Source organism: Lontra canadensis, unplaced genomic scaffold, assembly GCF_010015895.1.
Source record: "Lontra canadensis isolate GAN:19392208 unplaced genomic scaffold, GSC_riverotter_1.0 scaffold1, whole genome shotgun sequence".
Classification (NCBI taxonomy): domain Eukaryota; kingdom Metazoa; phylum Chordata; class Mammalia; order Carnivora; family Mustelidae; genus Lontra; species Lontra canadensis.
In genome coordinates this window covers 94,759,322-94,780,810 of record NW_022630995.1, presented here as the reverse complement: position 1 = coordinate 94,780,810, position 21,489 = coordinate 94,759,322, and the positions used below count along the sequence as shown (strand labels likewise).

Genomic DNA, 21,489 nt, shown 5'->3' with positions numbered 1-21,489 from the left:
GATTCTCCAGATCTATTTATGTAAAAAAATTAAATAAAAGGGAGAGAATGAAGAAAGAAGGAAATAAGGAAATATTACACTCAGAGAAATAATAGAATATAAAAATTTCTCATCTTGGTTATCTATCACATACATAAGTTTGTGGAAATCGGATTTTTTTAAAGTCATAAATCTTGTCTAGAAAAACCTTTCTTTTCTAGAAGAAATCTTTAAAATACTGTAGAAACCATCATGTCTAGTTACAGGGGAAACAGTTGCATTATGAACTGTTAGATGAGCTGTGTGATGCCATGAACATTGGCAGTCATACAAGAGACCCGTGATCCATGAGATGGAGTGAAGCATGTATTGTCCCTTATACTAAATTAGCAGCTCATTTCAAAAAACAGAAGATATATGAGAATATCAAAGGAGGAGAAATGAATGCAACTTACTATAAAATCACAATTTAAAAAAATTTCTAATTTTGCTTGGGAATTTTCTGAAGAGTCTTACAAATCTCAGGACAGGTGCCACTGAAGAGGGTTAATTTGAAAAGAAGTTTGAAAAAAAGTGGGGGAAATAATTTTATACCAAAATGTTTATATTCTTTTAAAGATGATCATTAAATTAGCATAAATATTCTCTACCTTGTGGCTATTTTTTGGAGTGTCAAATGAGAATTAGGGAATTTTATTAATTCTGATAATGGGAGAGCACCAATCAGCTTGGGCTAGTTGCAGGAAATGCAGATACTACCTTGTCTTATTGAATTAATATGTTATGATATAATTTGCTTCACGAGATACCAGTGAGACTTCCACATATAAATGCCAAGTCAGCAGTTGGCTAGATGAGTTTAGAAACTCAGAGGAGATATCTGTGGTAGATTTTGGGAATCACTGTCTCACAGTTGGTAACTAAGACTGTGGGAACAAATGGGCCATTCTTAAAGAGATTATAGTGTGATAAAGACCCCAGGACTAATTCCAATACTTGAAAGAAAGGTGAGACTAATCGGTTGACAGAAGTGTCAAATGTTGCTGACAGGTCAAAAAAGATGAAGACTTCAATAAACCCATTAGGTTTTTCCACATAAATGTCCTTAGTGTCTTTGGCAAGGGAGGCTGTGGTGGAATGGTAGGGGCAGAAGCTAGATTGGAGGTGGATTGAGGAATAAATAGGAGGCGAGGAGATGGAGTTAGCAAAAATAATAGCTCTTTGAAAATTTTGTGTGTGAATGAAAGTGGAGAGAATCCAGGAGCTGGACAGGGATGTTGGGATGAAAGAGTCTTGAACATGTTTAAGTGTTAATGGGGATGATGTAGAAGAAGGGGAGAGACTGAAGGTATGGGTTTCTTAAGAATGACAGAAAGGATGAAGCAGGTAGCGCAGGAAAAAGGATTACACATAAGTGGTGGCAGGATACCTACCTCAACATAACTAAGGCAATGATAGTAGGATGTATATAGGTACTGATAGGCTCATTGACTTGTGAGGGGAAGATTAGGGAGTATCAGCAATGGTCTCTGTTTTCTCAATGAAGAAGGTATGGCTAGAACAGTAAGGATCTGAGGAAAGGAGGAAAGTTTGAAATAGTGTTTGTAGAGAATAGTAAGGCAGAGGGAAAGTTGCATTGGAGAGTGTCTTATTAGACTAGGCTGGTATCAATAACTTGGAATTTGTAGTATTATCAGATTCTCTAAATTTTGCCAGTGGTCTTAAACTTCCATTTAGTAAGCTTTTCAACCTTCAGCCAACTTTGTAGACTGTGACAAGTGTTTGGTGGTAGAAGGACTTATTTAAACCTAACAAATGATTACCTTCTTCCATAGAATAAGATGGAACCAAATTTAAGTACATTCATCTAAGTATGGTCTTTTCCCTTAGTTTTCATGGATGTATATTATATATATTTATAAATGTACTAAATGTATGAATATTACTTTAAAAAATTAGAAATCAGAGATGCTCTGCTTCAAGGAAAGTAGTAAGAAATATAGTGATTGTTCTTTTTTTAGGTCCTGAATTTTGGTATATGTCTCCTAATGACAGTATTTTCATGGCAAAATTTAGGAACACTATTTGACTTTGAAGAAAAGATTGCTTTTTTTTTTTTTTTTTTTTAATCCAAAGCTTATGTCTTGGTTTCCATGACAGAAGAGAGCCGACTGTCCCTACTCAGGTGTCATTAGCTTGGCACATTCTTCTCTTCTGGCAAGTATCCTTTTGACAGTCAGGTTAGGCTGTGGAAGTAGTAAACAGGCCTAGAAGATGAAAAACCTCAGTCTGTTGACTTTGAGTTATAAGAATGTTAATTTCCACATTTAAGCAGAAACTCTAAATTCCCATTTTGATTTTTAAGATGTTTACTTGAGGGCATAGAACTCTTTATTAAGCTGAAGAGATCTTCTAGTTCAGGAACTTCCAAATGTTTTTTTAGCTGCAAAACGACTTTGAAAATTAAAATTTGGCATAAACAAAGATAATAAGGCGAACTGTTCTAGTTCCAGTAGACATGGGGGACCGGGGACACACCTATACTTGCCACCTCCTTCCCCCTTTCCTTATCTCCCTTTCAGGAAGGTCTTCTGAGACATCACCAATGAACCTCCATGGAACATTGAAAATTAAAATTCTAGATAATCACAACTGTAGTGAATTAGATCAAAATATATGGTTCTTAGGATAAATTGTGGTTTGGGGATAATTTTTTTCTCTGTAATAAAATAAGAAGGTTACTGTCAACTTTGACCCAAATTGTATAATTATCTTATATTGCTAATTTTAGTGATAGCAGATACTAATTTTGGCCAAAGAAGCTCCATAAAAACGATTTCTAAGTATGTTGTCAATCTGGGGTTGAGAAAGCCAGGCACTCTGTTTAATCAAGTCTGCTGGTCAGGGTGACCACAGTTTGTAAATGGGAAACGCTTTACTAAGCTCACGAGTAGAGCTGTTCTTTATTGTCCTCAAAGGGTATACATATGACTATGCGAGAGAGGGTTTAATTGCCTTGATCTTGAGCCACCCTGAAAAGTTCAAGTAGCCAGTATGACTTTGCCTGAGGCTGATGGTATTTACAGACATGGAATTGAATGCTTACAAGAAAATAACAGTACCCTGTCTAGTTGGAAACCAGAGCATGGATAAGATACAGGGAACAGTCAAATGAAGGCTAAATTGAAGTATGTAGAACTTGCTAACAGTTATAAAGACAGATTAAAAAACTAATAGGGGACAGTACAAAACATATGATATGTGATGCATACAATACCAAATAGTTTATCTGTGTTATTTTTGAGAGTTGTAGCAACCCAATAAAGGTGGTATTATTTTTTTAAAACAATTTTTCAATGTAATTTTATTTTTTCATTGAAAGTTGGTATTATGACTTGGTTTTCTATTTGATGAAACAGAAGCTCATGGAAGTTAAGTAGCTTGTCCAGTTTGCACAGTGAATTACCAGCCAATGTGGTAGAGCCAAATTTTTATTTCAAGGCCAAAGTGGCCTAGTGAAGTCAGACCCAAACAGCCAGCCGGGATAAGAACTAGCTGAAGTTTTGAAGGGAAAGTTCAAAACAGGTAGAGACAGCAAGAAAAGGGCTGGTCCTCCATGCCAGAAAGTGCTACCCAAGAAGTTAAATATTTACAATGGTTTACTTGGAAAGAAGTGGGTCTGAGAATCCAAAGAGGAATTTGTATCCTTGAAACCTACTGCCTTTTTAATTGCCTCCACACCGTCCTCCCTCTAAATAACTGTGTGATTAGAGGACTATCTCTGCAGGGCTCAGGCCACTTGGGACTTTTGGCCAGCAAGAGCTTTTAATATAGAGATCAATGGGATGAACTCTGGCTGACTGAGGACTCCCTCTGGTATCCCTGACTTTAGAAGTCTGGCTCATTATCCTTTCATTGCAAGATTCATTTCCTGGGGAAGGAGAAGGAGCTCAGGTCTCTGGATTATGTCCCTGACATCTATTCAGGTATATATCCCTGAGTCATAAATTAGAATATGTATCTCAAATTAGAATTAGTATCTGAAATCTTGTTGTAGTTCTAGAGAAGCAAGGAACAAAAGGAAATGAGACAAAAGGGTTAAGTATGACATCATACGAGCTAACTACAAATTTCTAGTCTTGAGTTTTTACTTTTTTTTTTTAAGGCTTGTTTAAATATGTAGGACTCAAATAAATAAATAAATAAATAATACAAATTAAAAAAAGGGATGTGTGGTTGGGTTGGTCAGAAGAGCATGCAACTCTGGATCTCTGGGTCATGAGCATGAGCCCTCAGCTGGGTGTAGAGATTAAAAAGAAAAAAACAAAAAAGAAAATCAAACTTAAATATGTAGGGCTACTGGGAGAAAATAGCAGAGACTCATCTTTTCAGATATTAGGGAATAGAATACCCTGCATTGACATAATTATTGATAATATGTGTATTTTTGTTTGCCTGTGATGTCAATGGTTTTATACTTCAAGTGATGCCAGTTTATCTTTTCATGTAAATAGTACATAATATTTGAGACCTTTCCTATGGTGATGGAATATTTGTCCTTTGTTCTGGCCAATAAAATTATGACATGATTTGCTTAAATTTAGATAACTCCAAACTCTCAAGCTCTGCATTTTCTGGGGTATTTTTTCCTGAATAATGTATATCATTGAGAGAATGATAGAATTACATTTGCTCATCTTAATCCATTTCGGTGTTACCAACCATCAAATCAAAATGGGAGCTTTCTAGTCTCTCCTTTTTTTTTTTTTTTTTTTTTGGTTAAGATTTTATTTATTTATTTATTTGACAGAGAGACACAGTGAAAGAGAGAACACAAGCAGGGTCAGTGGGAGAGGGAGAAGCAGGCTTCCCACTGAGCAGGGAGCCTGATGCTGGGCTGGATCCCAGGACCATGTGATCATGACCTGAGCAAAGGCAGACTCTTAATGACTGAGCCACCCAGGCGTCCTCTAGTCTCTCCTTCTAAGCTCAGTTTAATTGATATAATATCATTACATTACCGTAATTGTGTTTGACTTACAGTTCTTGTGACTGGAGAATAGAACCTTTTTTTTTTTATTTGTTTGTTTCATTCTATTTCCTCTTTTGTTATGTTTGGTTTTGGTTAAAGCAGTTTACAGCTGGCATAAAATCCTTTTTTCTGTCCTTATTGTGAAAAAAAAAGAGAAAATGAAGACTCAGAAAACCAAAGTACTACTAATGTTTCTATGTACTACTAATGTACTAAGAAAAGAACATAATTTGGGGGAAAGTATTCACTCTATGATGAATTTTTCTGTACCACATTTCTCAGCCACTCCTTCACTCTGTGGTCAGTCTCTGTACAACAGAGATCTTATAGAAAGGACTGGAATCTGATCAAGTGAACAACTTGCTCTAATGAACTCATTGATGGCTTACTTCTTTGAAAGCAAAATTTGCTTCCTGCTCCCATAATGCCCCCATTTAATTTGTATAGACTAATTGTAATTCTAGCAATGCTAGTATCTCTTTTTTACAGTTACTGTAGTGGTCATATATTAACCAGAGGCACAGCAGTAAAATATATGTTAATTTTTGTTGTCAACCATATCTTTAGCGTTTAAAATTTTTTGACAAATAACCACAGAGTAAGCATGTTCTTCTTGGGTAAGTTAGAGGGATTTTTTTTTTTTTTCCCCCCACAAACTTCTATGAATCACATCAATCTCGTGTCTGAGGCCATATGCTTACAGGCAGAGCATATAAGGAAAGCAGGACCTTACCCTGATCAGTGAACTAAAGCTGAAAAAACTGATCTCACAGAAAAGAGCATGCCCTTCTCAGCATGCATCTGGCCCTTTTCATTTTGCTTTCATCAGCTGGGGCTGTTCAGTGGTGCAAAGAAAACATTGTTAAAATGCTTACAGCTTTTAGAAGTGCTTCTGAACTCTTCAAATAATGGTAAGAGTTGCAAATCTTATAGGAAGAGTCTATCCCAGAAAAGCTTTATTCAGCTCCACAGGGAATGGTGAACTTGAGTTACTGAGGGCTGCTCTAAAGTAAAATACTTAGAATAAGGAGGTACTGAAGTATTCATTGTTGTGAAGCTTAAAGGGAACAAATGTGTGTTTCATTGCATGTCTAAACCTAATATCTGTAAAGGGTGTCTGTGGCCGCCAGCAGAGGGAAAGAGTGAAATTTTGCAGATGGATAAAAAGGAACTTTCAATAACCAAGCTTAGTTTTTGGCAAAAATCCAACGCACTGGGAATTCTCCAGCAAAATGGGTTGAACTTGGCAGATCTGCAAATATGCATATTTCTACTCGGAACAATCAAGCAAACATAGAGACTTCCAGAGGAACTAATTATCTTTTGTCTTTTTTACCTTAGAAAGAGGGTAATATTTGGAAGACAATCAATTGCTAAGGGATTTTAGAAGCAACATTTAAAAAATAGTAAAAGAAAAAACTATATTTAGCCTTTTCAAAAGTGTTTTTAATACCCACTTGTGCTCCCGAGATAATTTATCATAATTGACAGAAGCCCAAGCCATATGGTTTATAATTTGAGGACTTTTATTTATTTTGTCATTTGCCTTTTAAGCAAGAAGGAAATTCTATTTGAATATCTTTTGTTTTTCTTGCTACTTATTGTTATAGTTTCATCATTATGAGTTGAATCAATGTAGCCAACTTTCTGAGTATGTATCCATGTGAGACAAACCTTATTTACTGATTCAGATTATTTACATTGTAGAAAAACAAGCTACAGAAGAGTATAATGAGCTTACCTCCAAAGAGTACTTTCTGGCAAATATTGCTGTATACAAAATGTACTATATATTTCAATATTAATATGTAGTATATGTTTTATATTCGATTATATGCATGTAAATGAATTGCGTGATGACCTGTTCTTTCAGTACAAGGTATTACAGCAATTACAAGCAATTTGACCCTGTGTTCTAAATTCAAATATAGATATTTTAAGCATTTTATTTAAAAAAATTAAATCACACAAAAAGAGTAGAGAGAACTGATTTACTTAAAATGTAAATCCCTGATTTTCACATTTTGTAATTGTACAGTTACAGTTGGGGTATTGTAAAATATTTGGGCTTAAAATAGGCAAAGAGAAATTTGCTTTCAAGAGTGGACTGGTAGATAGAGAGCTTTTTTTTTTTTTTTTTTTAATTTCTTTTCAGCATAACAGAATTCATGGTTTTCGCATCACACCCAGTGCTCCATGCAATATGTGCCCTCCTTAATAACCTCCACCTGGCTCCCCCAACTTCCCATCCCCCGCCCCTTCAAAACCCTCAGATTGTTTTTCAGAATCCATAGTCTCTCATGGTTCACCTCCCCTTCCAATTTCCCTCAACTCCCATCCCCCTCTACATCTCCCTATGTCCTCCATGTTATTTGTTATGCTCCACAAATAAGTGAAACCATATGATACTTGATTTGATATAGAGCTTTTTAAATAGAATGAATAATTTTTTTTTTTTCCTGAGGTGGAACGATGGCCAAGGTAAGAAAAACAAAAAGACAAAGAAAGAAAGAAAAACTATTTCTGTCATAAATATCTGTGCATATTTTATGTGGTTATCATGACAATTATTTGTAAGTATGGATGAGGAAGGGAAGATTAGCTCTTTTTTGTTGTTGAATATGAACACTAAGAGCTAGAAAATGTAGCAAGTCTATCGAGACAGTTAGGGTAGGAACTTACAGATCTAGTTGACTTTGCAGAAAGTGTAGAGTTAATTTTAAGGTGGTATTGTTATGAGAGTAGCAATGACACAACATTGTTTCTATTTGTAAATGTTGCCCTGAAAGGACTGAAATTAGGGAGTTGCAAAAACATCCATATGATAGAAAAGATTGTAAGTGGTGGTTACAAAGTACATCATTAGCCTTTGTTAGTGAATGGAAAAAATAGCAATTAGGTCCCCCCCTCTACCCCCTACCAATGTATGTAGAGTTCTGGTTTGGGTCCAACAGTTTCACCTCCTGTAAATCTACATTAAAATTCCATATGGTCTATATCCTTCAGGAACATAGCTAATTTAAAAATATTTTTATAGGGGCCCTGAATGGCTCAGTTGGTTAAGCAGAGGCCTTTGGCTCAGGTCATGATCTCAGGGTCCTGGGATTGAGCCCCATGTCTGGCTCCCTGCTTAATAGCGAGTCTCCTTCTCCCTCTGCCTATACCCCATGCCTTGTTCTTCATGCTCTCTCTTGTTTGCTCTCTCTCTCAAATAAATAAATAAAAATCTTTAAAAACAAACAAACAAAAATTATTGTACAGGTATGCATAAACTCTTACACTGCTGTTACAGGCTTCCTAGATTATGTGTGTGTATATATATATATTTATACCTGTATTTCTATATCCCTTTAGCTGACCAGTATTTCACATTTTATTATTACTATTTTCTGCTTAGTAAAATCTGTAAGAGATAAATCAATTTAGTGAAGTAACAGATCATCAACTATATGAAAGGTTTAATGAATAAATGAAATTTGATTAACAAGAGACAAAAATGAAGAACAATAATGGCAGAGTAGTAACAAACAAAATATTATAGAAGCACTATATTAAAAATTTTAAAATTTTATGTTCATATGTTTGATAGAAACTGTGGGTAGATATATCAGATATGTAGGCAAAGTAAGGACCCAGGGGTAGGGATTCTCATTTTAAATTAACCACGTAATAGTTTATTATAATTAATCACCTACAGCTTAAGATTACATAGATGACATGGGCTGAAATGCTGATGGCTTTTTAGATGTGTTAAATTTTGTGTGGTTCTGTTTCTATTACCTTTTCTCAGTGGATGTTTGTGTAGTTGATTGGAAATGTACTTTTTGGCTAAGCCTGAGTATATTTGAGGCCAGGTCAACAGAGTGATTGATTAACTGATCCTGTCAACAATATGGTTTTTATACTTGCTTTCAAAATTTAGACACAAATGTTTGATAATTTTTAAACAAGTGAGAAATGAACTATATTTTTCCATTAGTAAATCTATTTTAGTTAGATGTTCCATACCTGGAGTCTGGGTCTTTCCTCCCCCGAGGAAGGCCACTGGTTTTATCATATATTCTGTGAATCATGGGTGGAAATTCATTACTTTTTTTTATTGTGGTAAAAAAACACAACATTATTAATATGATTTGTAAAAAGTATAACACTACTCTTTTACATACTATATTGTCAATGACACGAAAAGAAGCTGAAGTTGTCTCTATATAATTTGTTTTTGCCAAGTTATTCGGGTAAAAATAAGGAAAAACAATATGTAGCTAAAATATTTCAATAATTATTTGAGTCAGCTAGAAAAATAGTTCACATTCTGGAGCAAGTTAGCTAAAAGCATGTTTATTTAATTACTATACTAATGATTATGTCTTGTTTTTGTTAGCAAATTTGAGTATGGTATTTTACAGATATGTGAACATAATATTTATGGCTTAGGGGAAAAAAAGGCCCATTTTTAATGAATTTTTTTCAGTAACATAAATTTGGGAAAAAGGAGAAATTAGTTATGAGGTCCAGGAATTTCCGAACAGGGCTGCCTCACTGGCTCAGTTGTTAGAGCATGTGACTCTTGATCTTGAGGTCATGAGTTGAAACTCCACGATGGGTCTAGAGCTTACTTTAAAAAAAAAAGAAAAAAAAAATTTCCAAACATACTTCCTATTAAGAGATGACCAAAACTCTGATACTTGATATAAAAGCATTGCTTTATAAGCCATTCATTCCTTCTTCAGTTTCCGAGCAAAATTCCACTGGTATAATATCAAATGTGAGAAAAACCATTTAGTTGCCAATTTATTTTGAGGGGTGTGGGGAGAGTTATTTATTGTGATTTTCTTTTTCCTGTCCCTCTCATTTTCTTTCATGAAAAGCTATTTATCTTTTCAGTGGGGATTCCCAAAGGACAAAAATGTATATTCTTAGAAAAGTAACATGGGAAATATTACACAAGTCAGAGAGCTGAGTAGTGGATAGCCTATACGATGGTTTCTAGGTGACTAAATTTGTAAGCAGGCTAATTTATTTTAATATTATGAAGAGCAATTCAGCCATGTGACCACAAGTGGAGTAGAGATAATTTATTTGTGAATTAAATATTTTCCAGTTCCTAGAAATGACTACATCTAGGAAAACATAATTTAAATAAAAATACTAGACTGAAAATCCAGTGAAGTCGCCAAGGTTTCTTTCAGATCTATAATTTTATGATATAATGTGTCAATCAATGATTGGAACAAGACTATTACATAGGCTCTGGTTTTCTGTGTAACAATAAAAGAATTATTTGCTTGCAAGTACATAGTTGTTCACATCTATTGTTGCTAGGTTCTTCCTGCGGTAACTATCAAATTATTTGTAACATTGGAATAATGCTTTGGATATTAAGTATTTATATATTGTTTAGTATTTGTATAAAAAGCCAGCAATAGGCACTTTGCTATCCTTCTGTAATATAAAGCTTTACGGCAAAATGGAGCTTATTGTAAAGGCTTTTGAACAGTATAATTCCTTTCTCTGTTGAATAAAGTCATTATTATCCCACTTTCTAAGTGAAGTAATGAGGACTCTGAGAGGATAAGAGATTTGTTCAATATAATACATCCTTAATAAAAGCTTTTAAAAATAAATGCAATCCTGGGGCACCTGGGTGGCTCAGTCAGTTAAGCATCTGCCTTCTGCTCAGGTCATGATCTTGGGGTCCTGGGATCCAGCCCTGATCCAGCCCTGCCTATGGCTCCCTGCTCATCAGGGAGTCTCCTTCTCCCTCGCCCTTTGCCCCTCCCCAGGCTCGTGCTCTTTCCCTCTCAAATAAATAAAATCTTTAAAAAAGTGCAATCCAGTGGTGCGTGGGTGGCTCAGTCATTAAGGTCTGTCTTGAGCGCAGATCACAATCCGAGGGACCTGGGATCAAGCCTGCATCAGGCTCCCTACTCAGCAGGAAGCCTGCTTCTCCCTCTCCCACTCCCCTGGCTTCTGCTCGCTTTCTTGCTGTGTCTTTGTCAAATAAATAAATAAAAATCTTTAAAAAAATAAAAAAAATTAAAAAGTGGAATCATTATCATTCTAAAAACAAAAGTGGTAGAAAGGAAGGAAAAGAGAGATAGAGGGAAAGAATGAGAAAGTGAGACTTGCCAATCTATCATGAGAACTTTATTAAGTCATTATTAGCCCCTTATAAATGACATAATGTTGGAAAATTGATCTTTGTATTTTTTACTTATTTTTCTAAAACTACATTTTTATTTTTATTTTTATTTTTTATTTATTTATTTTTTAAAAAAAGTTTTTTTTATTTATTTCATGGACAGAGAGCACAAGTAGGCAGAGAAGCAGGCAGAGAGAGAGAGGAGGAAGCAGGCTCCCCGCGGAGCAGAGAGTTTGACTTCATGAATAAAATCATGTGGGCCTCGATCCCAGGACCCTGGGATCATGACCTGAGCTGAAGGCAGAGGCTTTAACCCACTGAGCCACCCAGGTGCCCCTAAAACTACATTTTTAAATAGGATTAATTTTTGAATAATACATTTCAAGAAATAGATGTTCTTGAATTTTCCTCAGTTAGATTATGGATTCTATATGAGGTCAATACCTTGAATTGTTTAATTGCTTTAAAAATCTCTTTGTATCCTCTGTTCCCTTCATTTGTATTGCCCTTATTTGTAAATTTGTTAGACATGTATCATAAATTTGTATAGATGTACCTATTTTTATTCAGTAACTTGAAAACCCTATTTGGAAACCATAGGGAAATTATAATACAGTACCCAGAATGGAGTTTAACAAGAGATCCAAGCTTATAAAAACAGGACAGTTTGCTATGAAATTTAGTTATAAGAGCATCTTCAAGGCATTTTTTTCTACATTTATATTCTCTTATATTAGGGAAACTTTCACAGATGTTTTATCCTGCCTTCTTTTGTTTTCTTTTTTTTATTTTTTAACATTTATTTATTTGAGAGAGAGAGAATGAATGTGTACGTGTGAGCAAGAGGAGAAGCAGAGGGAGAGAGAGAGAGAAGGAGAGAGAAGCTGAAGCAGACTTAGAGCACGGAGCTGGACACAGGGTTTGATCCCAGGACCCTGAGATTATGACCTGAGGGGAAATCAAGAGTCAGCCGCTCAACCCACAGAGTCATCCAGGGCCGCTAACCTCTGTTCTTTTCAATGGACATGATATCCTTACTGCTTCCTTTCTGCTGAAGACCTTAGGTGCATCGTTCTTTGAGGTAGATTTTTGTTATTTCCATTCTGTCGAAGTGGAAATTGATGTAGGTGTGGTTACATAACTTGTTTGGGTCACATTAATTGTGACATGACTAGGTTTCAAACCTACCCCTGTCTGATTTCAAAACTCATGATTTTATTCATGAAGTCAAACTGTATCTGAGTACATAGATATATGTAAACATAATAACGAGGGGCGCCTGGGTGGCTCAGTGGGTTAAAGCCTCTGCCTTCAGCTCAGGTCATGGTCCCAGGGTCCTGGGATCGAGCCCCACATCAGGCTCTCTGCTCAGCAGGGAGCCTGCTTCCTCCTCTCTCCCCTGGCTGCCTCTCTGACTACTTGTAACCTCTGTCTATCAAATAAATAAAAATAAAATCTAAAAAAAAACCAAAATCCAAGAAACATAATAACGAAAGGTCCATTTGTGTTTACTTTATTGCATCTGATCATTTACAGAGTTAGCGTAGGCTGAAGTTTGATATAGTTGCATAAGATACCTAGTGTGAACTAAAATCTGATATTTTTCCCCCCACACCTACTTAATTTTCCTTCTGTGAGCTGGAGGAGAAAAGGTCCCAGCACATGCGTATTGAGACTTGGGAAAGAATGATACCTGCTTTTGGAAAGTTTAATGCAGCAGTCTATGGTTAACAGTAATGACTGGTGCTTCTGGGGCCATGTCCCAGTGACTGCTGCTTCCTTCTGAATAGCTCCTGGAAAATATATCTAGACTAATGTCTGTGACTAAATTTAGGGTCCATGTTTTCTGATTTTCCCAAGATGACAAGTCTCTTTCTCCTGAATTGAATTGAGTTTCAGAAATTAGATTTTGATTTCTTCTCTAGTTATTTCTGCTCTTTCCACTTACTTGTGTAGTTTTTTTTTTAGAGATAGCTCCTCTGGACAGGGACCGAATTTGCTTTCTTAGCCTCAGGATCCCAGTGTCTCAAAGCTTACGATGGGAGCTCAGTAAACATATTGGGATATACAATTGAGTGGTAAATGTCAAACTCCATCTAATGAAATCCTTATTGAGAACATAAGACCTTATAGAGCATGAAAGCTCCAAAAAGATTTTTTTTTTAAAGGGTAAGTTATGGGTGCCTGGATGATGCAGTTGGCTAAGCATGCAACTCTTGGTTTCAGCTCAGGTCATGATCTCAGGGTCGTGAGATGGAGTCCTGCATTGGGCTATGTGCTCAGTGGGGAGTCTGCTTGAAAGATTCTCATCCTCTCCCTCTGCCCCCCCTTCTCTCTCTCTCTATCTCAAAATAAATAAATAAGTCTTAAAAAATAAAGGGTAAGTTAAAATTCTCAAAGAAAAATATTAGATGGAGGGGCACCTGGGTGGCTTAGTGGGTTAAGCCACTGCCTTCAGCTCTGGTCATGATCCCGGAGTCCTGGGATTGAGTCCCATATCGGGCTTCCCTGCCTTGCAGGGAGCTTGCTTCTCCCTCTTCCTCTGCCTCTCCCCCTGCTTGTGCTCTCTCTCTCTGTCAAATAAGTAAATAAAATCTTAAAAAAAAAAAAAGAAAAATATTGGATGGAGTGTATTTTGAGTCATAGTTTGGCATTTTAAAAACTTATAACTAGATAATATGAATTATTTTTCAGTTTCTGTTAGGTTTCAGTCTTGTGTTTGCTTTTATTATTTAGGCATTGCAACTTTGTAGGCATATGACTTTGCTTAGTGTAATTATTAAGTATAAGTAAACTTAGTAAGATCGTTGCCTGCTATCACCAAATTTTATATCTAGAATATCAAAAATTAGTATATGCCAATTTTTTCTTTCTTCCTACTTTTTAATGTTTTTAATTGAATTTAGCTGTTGCATTGATAAAAACTGATGTGTGTGTTTCATTAAAACAAAAAAGTTTTTCTTATTACCTTATAAATGTATTTTAGAGATCAAACAATACATTTAGCTTATGGATTCTAAATGTTACAGTTTCTGAGTTAATAAATCAGTTGCATGAATCCATTGCACTTTTGTGTTCTGATGTGATTTTGCAGAAAAAAGTAGTTTATAAATATAAGTAATAAAAATCTGCTTTGATTTGGTTGTTGAAGTTTAATGCACTAAGTGTACTACTGCATCTTTATTATTGAGCAGGTCTGTGAGTGGGGTTATTTATCAAAATTGTCTTTGATGTAATTATAATTTTTTAAAAAGATGTATTTATTTATTTTTAGGAGAAAGAGAGAGAGAGAGCAGGAGGAGGGACAGAGGGAGAGGGAGAGAGAGATAATCTTGGGCAGACTCAGTGCTGAGTGTGGAGCCAGACCTGGAGCTCAGTCCCAGGACCCTGAGATCATGACCTGAGCCAAAATCAAGATCAGATGCTCAACAAACTGAGCCACCCAGGCATCCCTGATGTACATTATAATTCTACACCTAACCTGTAGTTATGAAGCAGAAGAAATTGATCTAGAAAGACTTGATGAATAACTAATGCATAAATTAAAACCTCTGCATTTAAACTATTTAAGTATTTCAATGAAACATTTGTAATCTATGCATATTTTGTGGCACACTTGGATAGCAATATGGCTAGAGTAAAAGTGTCAACTTCCCACTAAGACTATAATCCCCTTAGTGGTTAAGATTGAGTCACGTCCATCTTTTCCATTCCCAGCACAAAGCCTGACACAAAAACATAAAAAGCAAAAATCTTGATTACGCCTTTGTCGGGTGAGTAGATAATGATTATTTCTGAGAATATCTTTTTTTTTTTTTTTTAAAGATTTTATTTATTTATTTGAGAGAGCTCGAGCTGGGGTGGGGGAGGGAGGAGCAGGCTCCCCGCTGAGCAGGGAGCTGGATGCAGGGCTTGATCCCGTGACCCGGGGGTCATGACCTGAGCCGAAGACAGCCACTTAACTGACTGAGCCACCCAGGTGCCCCTCTGAGAATATCTTTGACCATTATAGTAACATCAGGATTTCCATTCAACATATTTTAATGAGTGATTCACTGGTCCAATTTCCTATCTCCTTACTATATATAAAGTACTTGAAAAGCACTTCTGTGGAATTAAGATGACTTAAACAGGGCTTTGCTTTTAAGGAATTTATACTCATAAAGGAATTACATAGTGAAAACTTAAATTTCAGTGCTTTACATACTATGGGAACAGTGAGGAGGCAAGTCTCGGGTCAAGGCCAGTTTGTGTTCTGGCAAGAAGGAAGAGCACGTGCCAGGGTACAGGTGTGTGTGGAATCAGCCAGTTCCAGAAGTGCAAGTAATTCAGGGTTACTAGAACTCAGGGTTTCTGCACAAGGTAGATTTGAGTAGTGAGGCTTAAGAGTCACACAACTGTTTTCAGCTACCATCTTTCTGCCCGAGCACCCGAGCATCACAGTAAAAGAGCTCATAACAGTCTCTTTAGTGATGACTTGTTTGGGTCTAAACCCAGTTGCCATATCTTCTTACATCCAGGTCAGTTCTACAAGCTTTCCATGCTCCCAAAGTCCAATGTGGTTTCTTACTCTTCTATTTTAGGTTGTGCTTCTTAACTTTAGATTCGAAGCAACATCCTACCCTCCACCACCAACACTGCCATGGGTGGCACTCTTCTTGTTGGTACCATTTGTTTGATCATATTGGAGGTAAAATTGGTAAAATAAAAAGTGTGGGGCTCAAATCACAAGGGACTTTTCTTCCATGCATTGCATGTTGAGAGTCCGATGAGAAAGATGTTGCATCATCAATAAACTCCAGCTGTTTGGTTGTTAAGATAAATTATTAGATGACATAGATCTTGGGGAGCTCATCATGGTTCTGCATTGAATCCTGATTTTATAGCTCAGAAACTAAAGGTGTCAGCCCACCAAGCAATTTCTTAGGGTTAAGCCACATTAACTGGCCTTATAAAAAGTTATATAAAACAGAAGAATTCCAGTGTATTATTGCAAAAATTTGAATAGTAGTGCCAACATGAGTATGGTATTCTAAATTTATAGGCAAGTAAAATTATATGGGAACCAAATATTAACCAGGACGTTTTTACATAAACATGAGACTGGAAGAAAAGGGGGCTAATTTTATAATTTGGTTGCCAGTGGCATCAGCCTAGTATCCAGAGACATCATCCACATTAGAAGGACTATCTGGCTACTAGGATTAAGATGCAGAGATGTGGGGCTCGTGCATCACTTCCTTTGCTTGGCTGGCACTATCAGCATCTTTCCTCTCTGAGTCAGCTTTGACGCTGAGTCCAGTGCTGCCCAGAGCTTCCAGCAATATCTTCAGGAGGTAAATAGGTTTTATTTCATGGGCCATCTGATTGATTGGATGTGGCTGCCTGGAGCAGTCTCAAGAAGGACTCCCAAGACTCAGACAAGCTCAGTGGGCTGGAGTACCTGGGAAGTTGAGCTGGAGGGCTGCTCTGGGTTCGCAGGGACTGGAGATAACTCACTGGATTTGCCTTCGTTGCATGAGTAGTCCAGATTCTGCAGAGCACTGGAGGAGCATAAGCAGGAAAGTGGCACCATCAGATTTTCACTGAAGGAGGGACAAGAAGATCAGGTCACCTGCCCAGATTTGCTGCATGCAGCATCACTCTGGGTGTGAGCTATGTGACCGGAAGTAGCTGAGTAGGATGAAGGCAACATTTAATTCCAGAGGCTGGTTTTCTATGATTGCCTTCATGGTGGCTGATGTATTTCTTGTCCAAGTGAATATTATTTTGCCTGTCTGAAGAATAAGGAGAAACAGATAAAAAAAAATCTTGGTTTTGTTGAGCAAAATTGAGGGAATTTTTAAATTCAATCAAGTCTCCTTAGTGATAAAACTGAAAATTTTTCTTGGTTTCTTGGCAATGGTTGATTGGAGGATAAGAGCATCATATTTTATTAATGAAATCTTCTTGTGCCTTCTTATTTGAATGCTACCTGGTATTATTCAGACCTTTCTACTAAATGCTTTTAATGCTTATCACCACACTTCGATGTCATAGCTCAAGATTTATAGTTTTGTTTGTTATTTCACAAATAAACAGAATCAATTTGATAAGAGACTTTAATTGATGGAGTAATTTTCATCAGTTTTGCTGTGGGTGTGATTAGGCAGGCCTTTTTTTTTTTAAGATTTTATTTATTTGACAGAGAGAGAGAGAGACAGCAAGAGAGGGAACAGAAGCAGAGGGAGTGGGAGAGGGAGAAGAAGGCTTCTTGCTGAGCGGGGAGCCCAATGCGAGGCCCAATTCCAGCACTCTGGGATCAGGTCCCCAGATGAAGGCAGACACTTAAGGACTGAGCCACCCAGGAGCTCCAGAGGTCTTTTATGAAGCACATGCATTTTATGTGTTAGGCACTTTGTGGATGTTATTTTGCATCCCCACATCTAATCTGTGAGGGATCATTATTAATATTCTCTTTTGAAATGTACATTAGAAGGAACAGAGGTCAAATAATTTGCTTGAAGTTCGATAGCTAAAAGTGATGTTTAAATGGTATTTGAACCTGGTGTTTGAACCCAGGTCTGTTTTAATGACAAAGCCTAAAGTCATTATAGCTACATAGGAACATGTGTAAGGGAATGTTGTTTGCAAAATACAATAATTTGATTGTTATTGGCACTGTTTTTTCCAAGGGTTCGGTGGGGCATAAATCAGTTGGCACTATTTACATTCTCTCTCAGAACCTCTTAACATGAAGATTACACCACATTCTAACAAATAAAATAAAAAATCATGGCATTAATACTAATAATGTTACCTATTATCTTTTTAGTATTTTACGTTCTATATTTACATTGTTTGGCATGTTGGTTTTGGATTGCAAATAATTTTTTATAACCTTTAATTTTCATGATGATTACTTTATACTTTTGAAAAATTGTTCAAGTTTTTCCATGGCAATTAATTTTCCTGTGTTCCCACCTGTTTGCTTCTTTGGCTATTGTTTTCTTGGCTACCTCTGAAACTGAGATTAGTGTTTGCATATCATCATTTCAGCGTAATTATTTGAGTTCTATATTCTGTTAGTCAGGGATGGCAATATGCTCTGCTTTAATGAACTCCTGATTACTTACGCTTTCTATTAAATTTCTGTTTTCTTCTACTTTATAGTTAATAAAATTTTATCATTTTTTATATGCAAAACCCTTTTGGGCTGATTAAAGTGAAGCTCTTCCTACCTTAGTAGAAATTTTTTAGTATCCTGGAATGTGCATATTAATATTTTCCTCTAGCTTTAACTCCATACCGAAAATTGGCAGAAGCATCTTTTCTGTTAGATGAGTTATAGATGACAGGGAAGACTGGTAGCAGCTCTATGGAGTGGGGAATAGCATTAAAGAAATCATTATTTTTCTATTTATACTTCCATTAGTCTTAGTCATGTTTCATTTCTTCAATACATATGTTTTTATTTATAAGAATTAACTATGTTTGGGCCACCTGGATGGTTCAGTCGGTTAAGTGTCTGCTTTCAGCTCAGGTCATGATCCCAGGGTTCTGGGATCAAGTCGCCTATGGGGCTCATTGCTCAGGGGAGAGCCTGCTTCTCTCTCTGTCTGCTGCTGCCCCTGCTTGTGCGCTCTCTCTCTCTCTGACAAATAAATAAATAATTCTTTTAAAAAAAATTAGCTATGTTTTAGAAGTGATATTTTAAAATAAATTTAAATACTTAACATAAGCTCACTCATCGATAGTCATTAATATTGGTTGAAGTCCAAAGTTTCAGGTGGAGAAATAGAGCAATTAGTTTATTTTATGAGGGTCAACAGGATAATTAGTATATTTGCTAATTTTAATAAATATTGAAATATTTTTAATGCACCTTAATCTTACACGTTTGAGTTGCATAGACCTTTTAATATTCTCTTTAGTTTTCCTAAGACAAAATAAGTGCATTACTAAATCTAATTCCCTTAGCAAAAATAAGTAGAAAGCCAGTATTTTGTCAATACTTCCCTAATAGGGAATAACCCTGTTTGCTTTAGTGTACTAAGTGTCTTGCTAATGCATGCAAATGTAGCTGAGTGAGGCCAAATTAAAGTTCCAGTTGGGAAATACACAAGTGAACTTTAAATGCATTGTCAATATCTGCTATCAATGAAGATTGAACACTCTTGTCTAGACAAGAATAAATATCACTTTCAATCGATGAATCTGTCCATCTGCATACAGTTTTATTAACTCATGCACCTATTAATAAATTTACCATAGTTTATAGTGGATAATAAAATTATAGAACTTTAGGTCTCCTGAAAAGGGCCCTTACAGATCATTTGATGGTCCAGTGATCTTATTTTAAGTACAGTTGAAGTTAAGGTTCTGTCCCTGGCTGGTTAGTGGCAAAGCAAGACGCAGAACTCACATCACCCACCACTAAGCCCAGAATGTTTTTCACTGCTTTATACTGCATCTGATTTATATGGTATATATAACATCCACTAAACTTTTTATAAGATAGAAAACCAATCTGCATTTCCAGTGTTGAGGAGACTTAGCTCATTTTTCTTTTCACAAATATTTATAAAATTTTATGTGCTAGCAGGCTGGTAGTTACTGATGTTGTTGGGGGAGAGACACAAACTCCTAACATTTGAGTGAGAAATGTCAGTGTATACATACAACCTTTCCATAGCCAAACAGAATGTGTTCCCTATTGGATAGCAATTAGTTAAGAAATAATAAAGGTTTCCAAAACTTTACACACATATGCAGAAAGATAGAGAATGTAACACTGGTGAGAAAAGATGCATTTTTTATTATTTTTTAAGACCTGTGCTTTTAAAATCTGAACAAAGTAGAACACTCTTCAAGGATATTTGGTTAATAACAATTATATATTATTTTCAGTTATAAATAATGCAGTTTTAGCATTAATATTTTAAATTCCCTTGGACTTTTGGAAAGATTTACCATTTAGTTATAAGTAGTGTGCAGATTGGCACAGAGAAGCCATTTATTTGCTTTCTTTCCTCAAAGATATAGTATGTATAGATTTTAATACTGCCATCAAGGGTGGTCTGTTCCATTAATTAATTGAATTGTCATATTTACTTTCTAGATTTGCTTTGATTTTGGCTATCCCATATTGCATACGCACATACTTAAGGATCTAGAATTTCCCATTCCACCTGCACTCCCTCCCTTTCTGTTTAATATTGCTTTGAATGCCACATTTAAAATTGTTAAATGTTATATTTTAGAAATCCAACCTTAAATTACACCTTTGGCTTGGAAAGCTCAAGGGATTTCTGGTTAAGAAATATTCAGGGAATCCTATTTTATTATTGAATACATCATGTTATCAGAGTGTTTTTAATGGTGATTAGTACAAATGAATAATTCTGTGTATTATGTTCTTATGAGAACATTTTCTGCATTTGGTTTCTTTTGTCTTTTTTATAGTTACTGTGACCTCTGATTCAGAGGTAAGGTATTTTGATAAATGTAAGACACTTATTTCTCTCATTTTAATCAAAATTTTAAGAGCAAATTTGAGATACAATTACCGTTGTTTGCATTTTTCTCCATTTGTTCCTGTGTTTAAATGTTTGTTACCATGACAGCTAAGAAGAATTTATCACTTGTTTCTTGTTAAATGTCAAACAGCATGAGCTGCTGTGTGTCTGGCTTAGAACTCACAGCAGTTCAGGTATAGTTCGTTTGTCCTTGCACATGTTTGCCTGGGACCTGGCATCTGGGAACAGAACTCTGGTCTGGAAGTCAGGAGACTCTCATGCTAGTCCAGCTCCAGTGCTGTTTAATCTTGTGGCCTTGAACAACTGACCAACAATTTTGGGCCTCAGTTTCCTGAGTTGTTAAATGAAGAAGTAGAACTGGATAATATTTAAGGTCCTTTTTAGTTCAAATATTAAAATTAATGAAACTGTAAGGCTACCATGATTGACCTTTGGAGTGTTCATATGCATCAATCTCTAGTACCCTTGGTTCCCTTTAACTGGACAGTTGGGTGCAGGGGGAGACTGGTTCTTATCTTTGAGAGTTTTGAGGAGAGAAAGCAGTGTTTGAGTGGATCTGTACTGGGCAGTACTGAGTCACCTTGTACTAACCTCAGGAGTTTTCTTGAGTTGTTTCCTAGTCCTCTTTTTCATTTAGCCCAAGAGTTCTAGAGAAACTCATGATGCCACATTCAGTTCTGGTGACAAGGTTCTTTACCATCACTAATAGCCGTATTTAAGATAAAATATTAAGAATATTTATCTTAAATGTTTATCTTAATATTTAATATTCATCAACTATGAAATCACATACAACGAACTTAGCCTAACTAGGATGT

The 21,489-nt window shown here is 36.0% G+C and overlaps 1 protein-coding gene across 2 annotated transcripts in view; it reads left to right on the top strand.

Annotated features, from left to right (window-relative positions):
* The window catches only part of ANK2 (ankyrin 2), a 662,258-nt gene that overhangs the window by 195,459 nt on the left and 445,310 nt on the right, over nt 1-21,489 (top strand). The gene's annotated exons all lie outside the window — the stretch shown is intronic.